Here is an 18176-nt window from a genome sequence, read left to right on the forward strand (position 1 = left end):
CCAGCAACTAACACGTATTTAGACACTGCTCTAAGTGCTTTGTGGAACTTATTTAATACAATGTCCCTCTGGCAGTTATCCCCATTTTACAGATGAGGGAGTAAGGCTCTGCAACGTACAGGGACTGTCCGAGGGCACCCAGCCAGCAGGCTGGCCCCAGAGCCCCCAGCTGAACCGTGACGACAGTGGCCTTGCGGTCCTGGAGTGCCTGGTCTAGCAGGGACACCAGTCATTGCAAACCCATGTGCTAAAAGCCCGGCTAGGGGAAGCCGCAGGGATACAGGGCCCAGAGGAGGCCACCCATCGTTGGAACTGTCAGGGAACAACCCAGAGGGCCTCACGCGGCTGCAGCCAAGTGGAAGGATAAATAAGAGCCAGCCAGCTGGAAGGAAGGTAGGAGGTGGGAAGGGTGCCCCAGGCAAAGGCACAGCCTAAGCGGGCGGAGGCCACCAGCAGCAGCCGGAGCAGAAGGCACCAGGCGGGGGTGGTGAGCACTCAGCGGAGAGGTAGCAGGGCCAAGCCAAGGGCAGTGGGCTGAACGGTTTAAGCTGGCGAGTGATATGACCAGACTGGGCCATTTGGAAGAATCTGTGGCGCTAGAGAGGATAATGCGTTGGAGAGACGAGACTGGAGACCCCTGAGGAGGAGGCTGGACAGGCCTCCTGGTGAATAAAGGCAGAGGGGGCAGGTTCTCAGGGCAGGGGGACAGGCTAAGCCGATGGGGCTTTGGGACTGATGGGGGCAGCCAGGGGCCGGCCACAGTGAGTCCTCGCTGATGTTGGGGTCATTGGGGCCGTTTAGAAAGGGGTGGAGATGGTGAGAAGGAAGAAGTTGGGGAGAACCTAGGAATCTGTTTAATGAGAGTCCAGAGGGATGATTACAAGCAGACATAGTCATCGGATGACGACAGACCACTGACAAAACACAGGTGAAAATCCTTCATAAAGTAGAAATGACTACCCACACCTAGAGGTGAGGGCATTCAGTCCACAGATGTCAGTGGAGGGCCTACTGTGCGCCAGGCACTGGGGAAACCACACTGAGCACAGCGGACCTGCTGGCTGCCTCGTGGTTTGCATTCAAGGGAGTGGAGACAGACAGCAAACAAAGATGCAAGTGGGTGACGTGTCAGGGAGTGGTCCATGGATGGAGAAAAATAAGGCAGAGGAAGGACGATGAAGAGGGCTGCTTCAAGTTGGGGGTCAGGGGAGGCCTAACTGAGAATGTGCCATTTGGGCAGAGACCCGAGGGATCCCTGAGGCTGTCTATGGAAGAGCAAGCAGCCAATACAAAGACCCTGAGATGGGTATGTGCTCAACGTGTTCAACAGACAGTGAAGAAGCTAGTGGGGTGGAGCGGAGTGAACAAGGAGGAGGGGAAGGGATGAGGTCGGAGAGGTAATGGGATAGGGGTAGGGGGTGGGTACAGATCATCTAGGGCCTCGTGGGCCATTACAGGGACTTGAGCTTTTCCTTGAAGAGTGACAGGAACCACAGGAGGGTTCTGAACAGAAGAGGACTTGATTCGTCTCTGGCTGTGTATGGAGAACAGATTGTGTGTCGGGGGTGGGATGAGGTGAGAGGCAGGGAGGCCAGGGAAGAGGCTGCCCCACTGAGCATGGGGAGAGAAGACAGCGGCTTGGCCCAGGGTCGGGACCGTGGCTGTAGTCAGAAGTGATCACATTTTGGGTATGTTTTGAAGGTAGGGCAGACAGGATTTGTAGACAGATATGTGGTGAGATAATTTTATTATGGAAGTAAAGATCTGGGTTGACCCCAGCACCTAGCATGTTGTCTAGAACCTGGTAACCACTCAGTAAATGATGGAAGAAAAGATGAATCTGTGGATGGATGGATGGGCAGAGAAATGGAGAGAGGGAGGGAGGAGATTGGTGGGTGGGTGGGTGGTTGGAGGAACAGAGGGAGGGATGGATGGATGGGAAGGCAGATGGATAGATGCGTGGGTAGAGTAGGGGGGATGATGAATGAATGGATACAGGGAGGCAGGGAGAGAGGAGAGTAGGCAAGTTCTGAATGCCAGCCTAAGAAATCCAAACTTTTTCATAGACAGTGGGAACCACTGCAGGTTCTTAAGCATGGGCATGACAGATTTGAGTATTGTTGGAGGCACTGTCAGCTGGCGGCACTGGGAAGTGACTAGCACCATGTCCCAAGCTGGTAACCTCTGTGGACACTGATGGCCCATGCTTTCTGTTTCCTGCTGTCCAAACCCTTACCCTCATTCACTTATTCATTACCAAGTGTTCCATGAGCACTTACTGTGAACTGAGGCCACTGGGGATCCAGTGAGAATGAATCAGACAGTCTCTGCCCACAGGACACATTTTCGTCCTCCATGGGGCACAGAACCAGAGACAGGACGCAGGTTACTCTTGGGGCTCGGGGGCCCACCAGCTTCATCCTGGGGCGTGATGGGTTGCCCTCTGCCCTTTCAGAGAGCTTGACTTTCTGCAGCCCCAGTGGGGAAACCTCAAGTAAGCCAAGCAAGAGCTTACGACTGGTCTGGGAGCCCTGGTGACCCCGGCATTCTCCTTCTGGCACAAGGTTTTCTTGTTTGGGGTTTCCGTTCTTTGGTATCATCTGAGGATTTATTTTGGTCATGTGTGTGTGCACACTTGCCTGGGAGGAGAGGCTGGGCTCCATGGTGGGCCTTGATGTGTAAGGGGGTTTCCTGCATTAGGAGGAGAGGTGAGGAGAGAGGTGATGCTTTGGGTTACTGCCCCCAGTTCTGCCGGGAGTTAGGGCTTTGGGGGCACTTGGCAGGACAGGGTCAGAGCTGTAATGAGCAAAGACTAGCCTGGAGGGTGAGTGAAGGAAGAGCTGGGAGTGGGGCAGCCTGGGCACAGCAGTAAGGAGTCTCTGAGGCAGGAGAGGGGACTGGCTGCAGCCAATGGGTGTGGAGAGCTCAGAAGGCCACAGAGACTCCCTGAGCTGGCAGTGGTGGGATGGCTTTGGAGGTGATGGCAGGCGAGATGCTGAGGACAGGGCATTCCCACGATTGTCACTTTTATGCAGACCCCTCCACAGAAGGCTACTGGGGAAGCTGTGTGCCCGTGGGAGAGGTAGATTGTGGCTGGGCAGTGAGGAGGCTGCCTGTTAATTCACCTGTGAGCCCGCACCCTCCAGGACCTGCAGGTCCTCTTCTCCCTCCCAGGCCCTTAAACATCCTCAAGAGTTCCCAGGGCTCAGTTTCTATGCACCCTTCCTGTCCTCAGTCCCCCGAATTCAGGAGACCCAAAGTCAGAGCCTGCACACATCACCTATGCTTCAGACCTCCTTTCACACGAGGTGAGCTGGGCTCAGAGAGGTCTAGTAACTACTCAAGGTCACACAGCAAATGGGTGGCAGAGAAAATGGACTCTGGGCTTTTGACTTGCTCCTAGGGGAGCAACTGCTTTGTTCTTCCACACTTCCCTCCAAGACAGGAAAAGCTCCCCATTTTCCTTGATCCCTGGGCCTCTGGTACCCAACTCTGTGCCGGGGGCTGATGCCCATGCACTGGCCCCCAGCCCTTCTGTGGGCAGCTCCAGCGTCTGCTGGGACTGCAGTGACCCAGTCCAGCAGTTTGATTTTGGAAGTTTTTTTCAGGGAGGTGTTTGGAGGGTGGCCAGCAGGTCTTTTCCACCACCATGGAAATTTCCAACAACGAAATTATTAAAACCTCCCATGGCCCTTCTCCTGCCCCACTTTGTTATGAAAAACAGCTCCTTGGTGGCCAAGCAGGGGGAGAGCAGCTGAGATCCCAGAATGAAACCTGCAGAGAACAATTCCCCAGCGAGAGACTCCCAAGTAGATCACTGATAGGACCCAGGGGATCCTGGTTTGGAATCCGGGCAGCCTCTCAGGAAGGGATTTCCAGCTGCTCTGGGCCAGGAGCCAAGACAGCCGCTGCAGCCCAGGACTTCCTCCTGCTCGGTGCTGGGGTGATGTCGGTACATCATCGTCACTCAGTGAATGTTGATTGGCTGTTAGATGTGTGCGTGGGTAGGTGGACAGGAGGAAGGAAAGGAGGAGGGAAACATATTGGTAAGACAGGCTCCGGTAGGAATCATCCAGGCCATGCAACCTTGGTCAACCCCTTCACTCCTGTGCAGTCCAACTTCCTGAAAAATGCACACAATCATAGGCTGAAATGAGAACTAATGCGTGGGAAGTGCCTGGCTCAGTGAACAGTGGAGATTTGGAGCATCATCTCCATCATCTCCCTCACCAGCAAGAAGAGGTAGAATAGACAACAGTGAGGCTGGGACCAACCCTCACTTCATCTCCGAGAATCCCCCTTATGAGCTGTGTGGCATGGGTGAAGGTGTTCATCTCTCTGGGCTTCAGTTTCCTCGTCCATGAAATGGGCATAAGAACGAGCAGCTGTCGCAAGGTTGTTTATAGGGATCAGACAAGAGATAAATGGCCCAGGGAAGCACTGCCTCCTCTTTTGTTCCCATGGTTCTGATGGCAGGTGGGGGTGGCAGGGGGAGCAGCAGGTCTGGGATGGCAGAGAGAGGTCTTTCCCTTAACTGCGGTGAGAAGGGTGTTTTCGTCTAGGCCCCTGTGAGTGGGCAGGAAACAGGCTTTCTCCAGCTCAGTGACCGGGGCGAGGCCCAGCTGAGCAGGCAGCTGTGATTGACAAGCCCCCAGGGATACCTGGAGCCCCGGGGGTGCACCATTCAGGACCCCCGGCCACCACACTGTGGGGTTCTAGCCCCTGAGCTGCCGGCTCTCCCTCTCTTTCACCACCAACCTGGCCGAGAACAAGCCGCCCTTGGATGAGTTCTCACCCACCTGAGTGGGGCGAGGTGGAGGGTGAGCTGCTCTGGGCCTGGATGTGGCTGTTTAGGTGACAGGGGCTGAGGGTGAGTTGGTGTGAGCAGAGCAGGCTATAACTGGGAGGCACGCAGGGGCTTGATTAAGGGCTTGATTCCTCGGACCCAGCTGAGCGGGATTCCAGTCCTGCCCTACCAGCTGTGTGGCCTGGACACACTGCCCCCACCTCAAGCTCCTGACCTGTAAACTAGGGATAAAAAAGCCCAGCTCCCAGGGCAGGCCACGAGGACAACAGGAAGCAGTGTGCACAGATACTGCGTGGCACCGCCTGGCCCAGGGCCGGCACCCATCTACCTGCTCAGCTGTGCATTGAACACCTCCCACATGCCAGCGCTGGTCTGGGCAGTGAGGTTTGACAGTAAACAAACAAGGCAGTCCAGGGTGGTCACGTTGCCCTGGTTGACCCAGGACATTCCGGTTTTAGTCATCAAAGTCCCACATCCCATCCCCCAGTCTCAAGCAAATCCGAATATCTGGTCATCCTAACACAATCCCTATCCTCATGGAGTTTAAAGTTTAACGGAGGGAGACAGACAATAAGTAAACATACAACGTTCATGGTAGTTGAAAGTGTTATTTTAAAAAATAACCCAGAGAAAGGGAGTAGGGGATGATGATGAGACATTTTGTTTTTGGGGTTTTTTTTTGATGAGGTGGGCAGAGCAGGCTTCTCTAAGGAGGGGACATTTGAGCAGGAACCTGAAGAGGTTAGGAAGTGAGACATATAGACATCTGGGGAAAGAGCACTCGAGGCAGAGGGAACAGCGTAGGCAAAGCCCTGAGGCGAGAGTGTGCTGACATGTCGGAGGAACAGGAAAGGAGGTGGGGTGGGGTGAGGAGGGTTGGCCAGTTGAATTAACTGGGGTTACTTTCAGAAGCAAGTAATATAGACGTCAACTAAGTTAGCTTAAGAAAAAAAGAGATATGTTGGCTTCAGGTGTGGCTGTATCCTGGTGCTCAAATGAGTTTCTTCATTCCTCAGCTTTGCTTGCGTCTGTGTTTCGTTCATTCTCAGGAAGGTCCCAGCAGCCCCAGGCAGATGCCCTGTGCATCTGTAACTGCAACATAAAGAGATGCTCTGTTGTAAGGTCCAGACATGGCAAGTGGGATGGGCTGAGGGGAGCGTGTGGAAGATAAAGCTGTGGGAGAGGAAGCGGGAGGGCTGGCAGAACCAGAAGACCTGGGCCCAGCCTTGTAGACCCTGGATTTTGGACTTTGTTCATTTAAAAAAAAAAATTTTATTGAAGTACAGTTGGTTTACAATGTTAATTTCTGGTGTACAGCTTAGTGATTCAGTTATACCTATATATATATATTCCTTTTCATATTCTTTTTCATTATAGGCTATTACAAGATATTGAATAAATGCTATACAGTAGGACTTTGTTGTTTATCTGTCTTATATATAGTGATTAGTATTGCAAATCCCAAACTCCCAATTTATCCCTTAGACTCAGTTCTAAGTGTAGTAGAAGCCATAGAAGGTTTTAAACAGGGAAATTATGTGATCCAGGTTATGTTTTAGGAATGTCAGCCTGCTGCTGTGTGACGAACAGGTTTTAGGAGCAAGATGTTAGCAGGGAAATCAATGAGGAGGCTAGTGTGATGGCCCAGGTGAGCCTTGATGATGGAAGTAGAGATGGAGAGAAGGGGATGGACTTGAGAAGGACTAACGAGAAAGCATGGACCGAGCCTAGGGCCCAGGTCAGAGTAGGGTCTCTGGCAAGAACTTGGCAGAGTCTTAGCCCTGAAAAAACAGGGCTGTGGGAGGGAGCTCTGTGCCAGGGACAAGGGAGGAGCCAGTCCCTAGAGTTGGGGCCTGTTTGCCCAGAAGGCAGGAGCCCTCTGAGCTGGAGGCCTGGGATCTTTGACTCCCCTCCCAGATAGGGGCCCAATGAGCCCAAAGCCTAGAGCCTGTAGGGGGCCTACATGGCCCCAACTGTGAGGAAAGGACAGTTGAGAGGGCAGGGAGCAGAAGCAGGAGGCCCAGAATTGAGGAAGCCTCCTACTTGAGACATAGCCGTTCCTCCAGTGCTGAGTCCAGGGTGGACCAATATCCCCGTGAGCAACATCAGGGTCCAGGGTGGGTCCTAGAGCTTCTCAGGACTTGCTCTGGACTTCACTTGGTGCCTAGGGCGGCTAAGGGGTCTCCCCACCCACTAGGAAAACTGATTCAAGTCACATGCAAGGGAAGAACTGCCCAGAGTCTAGGCTTGTAGGAGACAGTGGACTCATACTGGGGTCATCCACCTCTGACCCACCAAACTGGGCTAAATCTTGGGTAACCTCCAAACTTTACCCAAAAAATGTCCATGCAGATGAGCCATGAGCATTTTACGGAGGTTCCTGCTCTAAGCAGTCTTCAGGTATGGCTAGATCCCGGTGTAGCTGAGTTAAACTTCCCAGGACATCACCTAGGGGAGCTCTCAAAGACTGTGTGCTTCAAAAGGAACTTGAGTCTCCATGTTCCATTCTAGGGATATGTCCATGCCCAAATCTGATGGCCAATGAAGAGAAGACTGTAACACAGAGAGCCTAGGAGAATTTGGCTATATCTGGGAGTATGGCTGGGCTCAAGGTCATCTGTTTGGGTCCTGTTTGGGTCTCAGCACTTTCACATACATCATGTCTTCTAATACGACAGTCCTACAGGGGAATGTTGTTATCCCCACTGTATAAATGAGGAATCAGATTGAGAAAGGGCCTGCATGGCATTTGTCACGTAAGTTCCTAGAAAAGCTGGAATTGACAGAAAGTCATTCCTTGCCCTTTGGAGATCATGAAGGCCCTAGCTTCCCACTTGGGGAAGAACCTTGTAAAGCAAAGGAAATCGATCTTTTCACTCCATGCATACATCCTCTCTCCTTTCCTCCCTTCCTTCCTGCATTTTTTCTTTCCTTCCTCTCTATTTACAGATGACCTACTATGTACTAGACACTGTGCTAGGCCCTAGGAATGTGTGGTTGTGATTAAAAACCAGACCCAAGCCCTGCCCTCAGCAGTCTAGTGTTGAACATTAATCCAGCAGTCACAAACATACATGTAAAATCCGACCATGATGAGCGCAGCAACAGAGAGTATATAGTCGGTGAGTCAGGGAAGGTCTCCCTGAGGAGGTGAGATTTAGCCAGGAGTAGGAGGATGAGTTGGACTTTGCTAGGTGCTGAGGGGGAGGGAACAGCATTAACATTGCAGGCAGAGGGAACAGAACAAAGACCTGGTGGAGAGAGTGAGCAGAGTGGCTAGGGGCAGAGAGAGTGAGGAGAATGGGGTATTGGGTGGGCCATCCAGGGCTCTGAAGATCACATTGAGGAGTTCTGTCTTTATCCTAAGAACGAGATGGGGAGGATGTGTTGTAATCAGAGTTGCTTTTCCGAGAGGAAGCAGAGAGGCCAGTTGAGAAGCTCCTGCAGTCATCCAAGAGATGAGAAACCTTAGAACAGGGGATGTGGAGATGAAGAAAAGTGAGTGGTCTCAAGGAAACGTAGGAAAGAGCAAAATTGACAGGACTTGGATGATGAAGAGGAAGGTAACAGGGGTGACTTGTGTTCTGAGCTGTCCACCAGGAGAGAAGATGAGGCCTTTCACGGGGACAGTGAACCCCAGAAGAGAAGGAGGTGCCGGCAGTATAGTTTAAGGGTTGGATTTCAGGTATGTTAAGTTGAACTCACACCTCAGGCCATACACAACTCAAACTGAGGGAGAAGATCTTTTGGTGGTTATTTCTTAGAGAACAAAAGCACGAGCAACAGAAGAAAAAATAGATGAACTGGACTTCATCAAACTTAAAAAGTTTTGTGCAACAATGGGTACTGTCAACAGACTGAAAAAATAATCCATAGAATGGAAGAAAGTACCTGCTAATCCAATATCTGACAAGGTTTAATGTCCAGAGTAGAGAGAGGACTCCTACAACTCAACCAAAAAAAGCCAAACAACCCCGCTCAAAAATGGGCGAAGGAAACAGACATTTCTCCAAAGACAATATGCAAATTGAAAGATGTTCAACATTGCTAATCATTAGGGAAACGCAAATCAAAACCACAGTGAGGTTCCACTTCACAGCCATTACAATGGCTACAATAAAAAACAAAACAAAACAAGCGTTGGCAAAGATGTGGAGAAGCTGAGACACTTCTGCTCTGTTGGTAGAAATGTAAAATGGTACAACTGCTGCAGGAAAGTGTATGGCGGCTCTTCAAAAAATTAAACAGAATTACCATATGATCCAGGAATTCCACTTCTGGGTATATCCCCAGAAGAGTTGAAAACAGGGACTCAAACAGATATTTGCACGTCCATGTTCATTGTGGCATTATTCATGAAAGCCAAGTGTCCATCAACAGAAGAACAGATAAACAAAATATTGTCTATACACACAAGGGAATATTATTCAGCCTTAAAAAGGAAGGAAAGTCTGACACACGCTACAACATGAGTGAACCTTGAAGACATTATGCTAAGTGAAATAAGCCAGACAGAAGAGACTGTGATTCCATGTACACAAGGTCCCCAAAGTAGTCAGAATCATAAAGACAGAAAGTAGAATGGTGATTCCAGGGCCTGGAGGAGGGGGAACAGGTATTTTGTTTAATGGGGACAGAGTTTCAGTTTGGGAAAATGAAAAAGTTCTGGAGGTGGATGGGGGTGATGGTTGCACAACAATGTGAATGTGCTTAACGCCACTGAACTGAACACTTAAAAATGGTTAAAATGGTAAATTTTATGTTATGTGGATTTAACCACAATAAGAAGGAAAATAGATGAGAAAAATTAACTTGAGATGACTCATAGATCTGAGTGTAAAACTGCAGCTATAAAGCTCCTAGAAGAAGACAAAGAACATCTTCACCACCTAGGAATAAGAAATAACTTTTCAGAGAAGATTCACAAAAGCATTTATCAGAAAAGAAGATACTGACAAGTTGGACTTGAGATCTGTTGGGGATGAGATGCGGGGACAGCCAGGTAGAGAGGCCAGGTAGGAAGCTGGTGTCTGTCGCTCGTGATGAGGCCTGGGCTGGAGGAACCACATTTGAGGCCCCTGCAGTCAGCTGATATTTCAGGCTACAGCCTGCCTTTGGGGCCTCCAGGGGGTCACCCACCGTATGACCCACCAGACTAGAATAAGTGACTTTGGGCCACTTGTGGGATGGGTCTGGTTGTGGATGTCCGAGCAGGTGAGCCCCTAAGCATTTCCCCAAGGTACCTGCTCTGAGTGATATCTCATGGGGGTGTGGCTTATATCCTCCGTCTACTTCTCTGGCCGAATTCGGGGTGAGTCTGTGATGAGAGCTTTCTGTACTGCACTGTTGACTTCACTCCTATCCCCGGGGCTAATGGAAGAGTCAGATGAAATCTAATTTTCTCTAAACTAGAGGCTGATCAATTAAGGTTACAGGAACTTGCTGTCTGGAAGAATTAGCTTTGCATTTTGCTTGGGAAAGACCAGCATCCGAGTTCTTTCTCCTCCACCATGCTGGCATGGAGGGGAGCTGGTTCCTACAGGATCCCAAGCCACAGGACCGCAGGAGAGCTGTAGAGTGAGTGACTTTCAAGTGGCCTTGGTCCCAGCCTTGAACCTTGCTCTTTGTAGCATCCCCTGGCCTCTGGGTTTCCTGGCTCTGCCACCTTGGTACTGTGTCTACACAGCATTCGTTGGAAAACATGGAGTTGACTTGGTCCCACTAGTAGTGATTCTAGGTCTTTATGGGACAACAGAGGGGTCGGGGACTGCCTTGAGAAGCTGATGAAAGAAGCCATAGGCTTCCTCCTCAGAAAAGTGGCAATCTACCCAGACCCTTACGGAGGAACTTTGCACAGACTTCAGCTAAAGACAGCCTGATCTGGGGCTCCCTGTAATGATGCCAAGGCCACCCAAATGCTTTTCTGCTTCACCCTCTGGTTATCTTCTGGGAGAGATGGAATTTATGCCAGTTCGCTGATGGAAAAACTTGAGATTCAGAAGAGTAACCCTAGCTGCCTGCCTGATCTCAAAAGGAGTAACTGGGCCTGTGCAGTAGGACTTCCCAAACGCTTTCTCTTCCTGCACAGTTGGGAGTCCCCTCCCCATCCTCCCAGCCACAGCTTCTCTGATTGGGAGGAGGTGGTGTACAGTAGTCAGTGGTGGGAGGCCATGACTCTCAGAGGGTGAAGCTTTTGTCTGAATTACCTTTGAGTTCCCAGCTCCAACCCAAGGCCTCTGTGAATGACAAGTAAGAGGACAGACACATGGGGCATCGCAGAGGGAGGGGCCTTTGGCTTCGGGGACAGAAGTCCCCTTTGGCATCAGCTCTGTGCATTCTAGCTCTGCGATCTGGGCCTCTCTGAGCCTCAGTTTCCCTGAGGGAAAATGGGAGCATGAACACTCCTCTAACAGCACTGATAGGATAAGGAAAGGAGACAGCTGTGTGGCAGGCACTGTGCTCGTGTCACAGCCATTGTCACACATCACTTCCCCCAAAGCCTAAGCATGCACATGTAAATATCCCCATCTTGCAGATGAAGAAACTGAGGCCCAGAGCAAAGCAGTGACCTGCCCGAGGCTGTGCAGAAGTAGCAGAGCTGTAATCAGAGTCCAGGTCTAGGTAACCCCAGTCCATACCCTTGAACAAACACGTGGTGCCTGACACCTACTAGGTGCTCATTAAATGGCCAAGTTACCTGTCCCCAGTCACCCAGCTAGAGAGGCTTTCTGCACGAGCCTGCGGGTGGGAACATCAGACATGACACAGAACAAAAGTAACCCCGGAGGGTGCAGGAGCTTTGTCGTGACCCCTGCAGACCCAGTGCCCTTCTCCCAATGTCTCTTTGATTTCCTGCACAATGAAGTCTCCAGTCATGAGCTGGGGCAGTCATAAGGGAAGATGAACTTGATTTCTCTTTGTTCCCTACTTTTGTGTTTTCATCTTTTTCCCCTCCTGCTGCAACAGGGCAGGTGGGAGGCCTGGCACATGCCCTGTGGCCGCCCCTGATTCTCACGCCCCCCTCCCCTTCTCCCTCTGTGCACCTTCCTTCTGCTGAGTCTGTTCAGAGCGCCAGCAGACGTGATTCAGTCCACATTCTCAGCCCACCCCAGCTCAGATAGCATGTTTCTGACTCGTGGGTGACACGGGGATGGACGCTGAGTTCACGAGGCTCACCCTAAGCCTCGGGCGTGCTGGGCCCAGGTCGTGGAGGTGAACCGGCCCCCTCCTCCAAGGAGCTGCCAGAAATACAGTGATTGTGTAGTATGTCCAGAGGCCATAGAAACACAGAGACGGGACTGCAAAGTCTGACTGGGAGGTTAGAGGGAGCTCTAGAAAAGCAAGAGTTCGAATTAGCCTTTGCCCATAGGAGGGCATGTCAGGTAGGGGGAGCTGCCTGGGCTAAAGCCTGGGGTGTGCAGCTTGACAGGATGTTTATTAGGTTTGGAAGGAAGGATACAAGGGAGGGACCTAAGGACATGAGACTGGAGAAGTAGGAGGACCTTGTGTCGAGCTCCAGATTTTGAACCTTGTTCTGAGGGCAGTAGGGAGCCACTGAAGGCTTTTGAGCAGGGAAGTCACCCATCAGGGCAGCCAGCAGGCTATAGGGCTCCATCCTCCTTCTCTCCTTGACCGCCAAGTGCTGGGGGCTCGGCTCTGAGCCTCTTCCCTTCTCTCACCGCGCCCTCTCCCTTGGTGATCTCACCTTGTCCCGTAGCTTTAAATACCATCTTTAAGCTTCTGATTCTCATATTTATATCTTTAGCCGGAGTCTCTCTTCTGCACTCCCAACTCATCATCCAACTGGCCGCTTGGCATCTCTACTTGGACATCTCACAAGCATCTCAAAGCAAACAAGTCCAAAACAGGATTCTTAACCGTGCCCACCCACCCCTCTAAATCCCTCTCCTTCCCCAACTCCCTGTCCCAGGAAATGGCACCACTGTCCACCCTCTTGCTGGAGGCAGAGCCCTTATCAGCCATGCTCCTCCGCCTCCCTGTCCTCAGCTCATCTTCTTGGTTCCACTTCCTCTCTCCCACCTGCCCACGCCACTGCCGCCCCTGCAGCCAGCGCCCCATCCCCACCTCCTGGATGACGCAGTAGCCACTCTCTTCCTCCCCGCTCTCTTTTCCTGTCACCCCAACAGTGTATCCTCCAATGGATGATGAAGCTCAGACACAAACAAGCAAGCAAACTATGTTAATCTGCCACCTAAAATTATTTAGAGGCATCCCTCCGCACCTGAAATAAAATCCGAATTCTTCACCATGGCTTGGAAGCCTCATACAGTTTGCCCCCGGCCCTTCTCTGAGCTTGCCTCGTCCCTCTGCCTCACTCTCAAGTCCCGGTCATGTTTTGGGTTATAAAAAGCACGCCCTGCCCCTTCCCACCCCAGGATCTTCGCCTGTGCTGTTCCCTCTGCCTGCCACAGACTGGCCCCAGCTCTTTGCATGTCTGCTCGGCAAAATCTGTCCCCTAGCAGTCAGTCACTATGCCTTACTCTCTTCATAGCTTTTTTCACAGCCTACCTTTCCCAACAGAAGTAAGCACAGTGTGCCTGGCACACAGTAGGTGCTCATTAAATAACTGTTGAGTGAATAAATCAGAAAAAGCCAAAGCAGAAGGCGGCCTGAAGCAGGAGATCAGGGGAGGGAGGATGAGATCTGAAGGGACCATGGAAGGACAAATAGGGGAAAGGAACCAGCACCAGGCGGGATGTTTGGATCTGGGCACTGGGGAGCCATGGAAGGGTTTTGAGCAGAGTCATGAGAGTGGAAGTGATCGTTAGAGCCAGGGAGGCTGAATGCCCGGCAGTCATGTGACTGAGCTCTGACATCAGGCTGCCTTGGGCCAGACCTTGGTTCAACAACTTCCCAGCAGTGAAACCGCAGGGAAACCACTTAACCTCTCTGAGCCTTGATTCCTCCTTTGTAAAAGGGACCTGCTCCTGAAGCCTCCACAGAGGGCTGCCAAGAGACTAAACCAGATGGCGCAGGTAAAGTTCTTGCTTGGTGAACTTGAAGCTCTCAGTCCGATGGGGGGAACAGGTAGATTCTGGCTGTGGTTCCCCAGAACGAGCACTGGACCGAATGTACAAGTTAGGCCCTGTGCAAGCAGAGAATTTAATCTAGAGGGTCAGGGAAGGCCTCTCAGGAGAAATGACATTGGATTTTGGGGAGACAATTTCCTTGAGAGAATATTTTGAGTCAGCAGCCACTGGCCCGTGAACAAGGGAGGAGGGGGTGTGTTCCTGCTGCTCAGCTCCTAAAATAACCCTGGTCCGAGGGCGGACAGCCCAGCAAGCCCCAGGAGCCGCCACCATGCCTTTCCTGGCTGGGTTCCGGCGCCCTTGGAGCAGTCCTTGCCCTGCCCTGTGCCCCCAGGTGGAGGAGGGTTGCCCAGGCCGGAGCCCGGCTCCGGGCCAAGGTGGCGGGGCGGTGTGTGCAGGCTGTGCAGCCCAGGCCCTCTCTCCTCCCACATACAGTCTGCTGAGCTGCCCCACGAGACCCGGTCATATTTGTATTTCGGCTTCTGAACCAGCGGCCTGACCACCAGGGCAGAGAGGACGCGGCGCTCTGTCCTCCCCTCTCCCTCCTCTCTGTGTCTCTGCTTCAGTCCCTCTGGCTGTGTGTCTGTCTGTTTCCCTCTCTCTGTCTCCCTCTGTCTCTGCCTCTCGTCCTCCCTCCTTCTGTCCACCTCCCTCCCCTCTCCTTCCTCTCTCTCCCTCCCTCTCTCTACTTCTCACTTTATCTCTTTTGGAGTCAGCCTCTGTTTCTCTCCCCCTCCTCCACCTCCTTTCTTCCCCAGTCCCTCCCACCCCAGCTTCTCAAGTTCCTCTGTGCCTTACAGCTTCTCTTTCTCCCCTTTCTTTCCCTTCACCCCTGCCCCCTCCTCCCCCTCCAGTGGGAGGCATCCTGGAACTCACACGTGCAGGCACACATATGCGCTCTGAGCCCCTTTAAGACCAGAACGCAGGATCCAACCCCTCCGCCCAGCCTCCCATACTGGCTGAGCCTGGCCCAGGACACAGGGATGAGGGCAGGATCATCCAGAGTGGTGGATGTTGAGGCTAGTGGAGGCGGTGGGGAAGGGGTCCTATCCTCCCCAACTTCCCTCAGCACCCTGCTCAGAGCTGGAGGCCCAGAGGGTGAGGGAGTGGGGTGGAGGTTCCTGAGCTGTTTCCTCCCCTCTGTGCAGCTGCTGGGCTTCCCGGCCCTTGGGCTGCCAGTCAAGTCATTGGGCCCATTCAGCAGAATTATAAATAGCAGCTTCTGCCCGGCCTGGCCCACAGAGCAACCACGGCTGCCACAGGGCCCCCAGGTCCCCTGTCATCCGCCCCTCCAGCCATCCCTCTGAGGCACGGCCTGCCCCTGCCCTCGGCTGCCAGCAGGTCCCCAGGTCAGTATCCGATGTGCTGTCTCCATGGCAACCTGCATGTCCCCGTCCAGCCCAGGCTCAGGTTGCGGGAGGTGAGGGTATGGGCGACCGAGGGACAGGTCTAGTGGCCTGGAATCAAAGGTCACTGCTCTATGCTGGGGCTTGCCGGCTCTCTTGGGGGCTGGGAAGTGGGGTCCTGTACCTGGAAATCTTGCCCTGCTGGGGGTGGTCGGGCAGGGATGCCTGACGCTGGGAGGCCTGGCAGAGGGACACTGCCCCAGGCCTCTGTCAGTGAACTGAGCAAAGTGGGTCAGCCTGAGAATTGAAGCCAGAGAGATGTGGGTTCAAATCCTATATCCCCACCTACTACTTAGGTCACCTGGCGACCACCACTTAACCCTCTGAGCTCAGCATCCTCAACACTGAGACAGAAAGAGTGAGACACCTCCCCCTCCAGGGCTGCTGCAGAGATGAGAGGCCACCAGCTGTGCCACGGGCCCTTAGTCCTTACCCATCCTCTCCTTAGTCCCTGAGGGCGGTACCAGCCGGGGTGAAGCTTGCGGATTTCAGAGTCACGCTGGCCTGGGTTCCTATCTGACCTCTGTCATGCACCAGCTCGATGCTTTCAAGTAGGCTGCACAGTCTCTCTGTGCCTCAGTGTCCCCATCTATAAAGTGGGCATGAAAACAACATCTACACCTCACTGTCATTTTGAGGATGAGTTGGGCTGCTGTGGGAGGAGCCACTGGCACAGTGCCTGGCACATAGCCAGTGCCCTGCATGTGGCAGCTACACTTGCCATCACTTCCTGAACCGTTATTTCTCTTCCAGCCTCTCAGCGGTGACCCCACGTTCATCGCTAACTCACTAGTCACTTCAGGTGACTCCCTTTCCCTCCCAGACCTCAGTCTCTCCATTGGCAAGATGACCCGAGGGCCACCCAGGCCCTGCCCAGAGAGACTTGTGTATCTCTAGCAGCCCCGTCGGGCTGGGCTGGATCTATTATTATTAACTGATGCTCTCATCCAGGCCCTGTCCTCGGCCCCCGAAACCTGAGCCGCATGGTTACCTGGCAACCAAGGCGCGAGCTGGGGAGGCTTGGGTGTCCGGGTGTCCAGCGGCAGCCGCCTGCCTGCAGGCTGGAGCCCCGTCACTGTGGTCACCTTGTGGCCGGGGAGCGAGAGGGCTCAGGGCTGGGTCCCTCGGCTGGGCCAGCCCAGGAAGGGCCTCCTGCTCCTCCTATACCTGCCCAGGGCCAGCCTGTCTCAGAGCCCACTTTCTCAGGGTACGAGGGGCCATTGGCCTGGGATATTTTTATAAGTGGAGCACGTGGTCGGGCTCAGAGGGGGAGAAATCAGAGCTTCCTCGCACTGCTAACTGATACGGTGGCTGTCACTGTCACCCTCTTCTTAGAAGCCTGCAGTCCAAGTTTGCCCAAAAGCACAGACACTTCCCTGACCCTCTGTTAGCGCTGCCCTCGGGAGGCCTGATGTTGCTCCCTGGAGGAGTCAGGGCACTTTGCGTGGTCACATTTAACCAATCACATCACCCTTATGTTTACTTGGCCTCCCTGCATGACCTCCCGTCCGTTTTCATTCAGTCACCCACCAAACATTTCACTCAGCATCCATCACAGCTCTGCCGTGTTCTGCCTGAGTGACCTTGGGCAAGTTACGTAACCTCTCTTTGCCTCGTTTTTCTTTTCTGCAAAATGGGATAATAAGAATACCTGCCTCAGAGTTGTGATGTGGATCAAATGAGATGATGCGTATAAAGTGCTTGGCACATAGAAAATGCTGCGAAGATGTTAGCTTAGCATGATTGCTTATATTAAATTTATAACATGCAAGCCCTGTGCCACCCTGGGAGGTAACGACAGAGCTTTCTGAGAACAGAAAGTTGTGTCCGGTTCCTCTCCACCCACGTGGCAGCCCACAGGTCCAGGTGCATGGTGGGCCCACAGCAAAAGTTTGCCAAATGAGTGAAAGTGAGAAATGAAGTGGTTGCCCTGGAATCCATTGCTGCTCCGGGAACTGATTGCTGAGACATTGGCTTTGAGCATCTTTTACATCTGGGTACTTCTTAGAATCTATTACAGCTGCATCATCCATGCAGTTACCTAAATGGGTTTGAAATCTCTTTGTGGATTTGCAATCTCTGCCCTGTGTTTGGGGTGGAGGGTGGGGCAATGTAGCTGCATGGGTCATTGAGGTGGACTTGAACTGCAGGGCAGACAGCTAGCGGAGGGACGGGGACTGGGCACTCTCGGGAACCTGAGAGTGAGCACCGCCTTGCATTTTGCGCCTGGGGGCCTCCCTTGCCTTGCCTCGTCTCAGCACCGCGTCTGAAGGACCGTGTCAAGGAACTTGCTTGCCTTCTTTGAGTCTCAGCCTCCTCATCTTTAAAATGGGCACCTCGCTCCCTCAGTCCCAGGCTCACAGGAGAGACAGAGATGGCCATACTGTGAATAACCCCCTTCCAGCCACAGTCCTTATTTATAAGATAGTGATGTTATCCATGGCAAAGTGCTGGGCTGGTGGCCATGCCTCCCCAGGCTTGTCATTCGTCAGCAAAGCCACGTTGGGTGGCTGCCAGCCCTCTGGCCCAGGGGCCGTTTCTAACAGCAGGTGATGCGGCCAGGCTGACGGCTCCAGGATTTCACCCTTGACTTCTTCCAAACGCAGGAAGGGGCTGCCATCTGCTTCCCGCCCCTCACACCCAGCCTGCCAGGGCAGCCAAAGCCCCAGCCTCACACCTGTCAGCCGAGTAGCAGACAAGAATCCCACTGGGGATTTCCTTATGGATGCTGAAGTTGGCAAAAGTCTGGGGCTCCCTCCCAGCCCTCAGCCTACCTGGACACCAGGCGCTGTTCCTCCACTTCAAGCGGGAGGGCAGGGCCGACCCTGGCTTTCGCTCTCTCCCCTAGAACAACACATTTCACCCCACTGGTGTCCCCACCATGGGGGACTGGTTCTGGGCCTGGAAATCTGA

At 52.9% G+C, this 18176-nt stretch overlaps 1 protein-coding gene and 1 long non-coding RNA gene across 6 annotated transcripts in view; one reads left to right on the forward strand and one right to left on the reverse strand.

Annotated features, from left to right (window-relative positions):
• Window positions 1-18176, forward strand: part of ATP2B2 (ATPase plasma membrane Ca2+ transporting 2) — a 330499-nt gene that overhangs the window by 188720 nt on the left and 123603 nt on the right. Inside the window, exon 1 of one of the 5 annotated variants that reach the window (XM_045515322.2) lies at window positions 13657-13803. The exons of 3 other annotated variants lie outside the window; for them this stretch is intronic. The gene's annotated coding sequence lies outside the window, so the exon portion shown is untranslated. Of the gene's footprint in view, window positions 1-13656; window positions 13804-15071; window positions 15207-18176 lie in introns of those variants that run through there. One more of the 5 variants, XM_045515321.2, reaches the window with a different exon arrangement.
• On the reverse strand, window positions 5408-16461 carry LOC141573759 (uncharacterized). Its single transcript, XR_012499835.1, has 3 exons — window positions 16255-16461; window positions 15697-15852; window positions 5408-5899 (listed from the first exon to the last, which is right to left on the reverse strand). It is a non-coding gene; the product is annotated as an uncharacterized LOC141573759 (long non-coding RNA).

This window comes from Camelus bactrianus, chromosome 17 (genome assembly GCF_048773025.1).
Source record: "Camelus bactrianus isolate YW-2024 breed Bactrian camel chromosome 17, ASM4877302v1, whole genome shotgun sequence".
NCBI classification, from domain to species: domain Eukaryota; kingdom Metazoa; phylum Chordata; class Mammalia; order Artiodactyla; family Camelidae; genus Camelus; species Camelus bactrianus.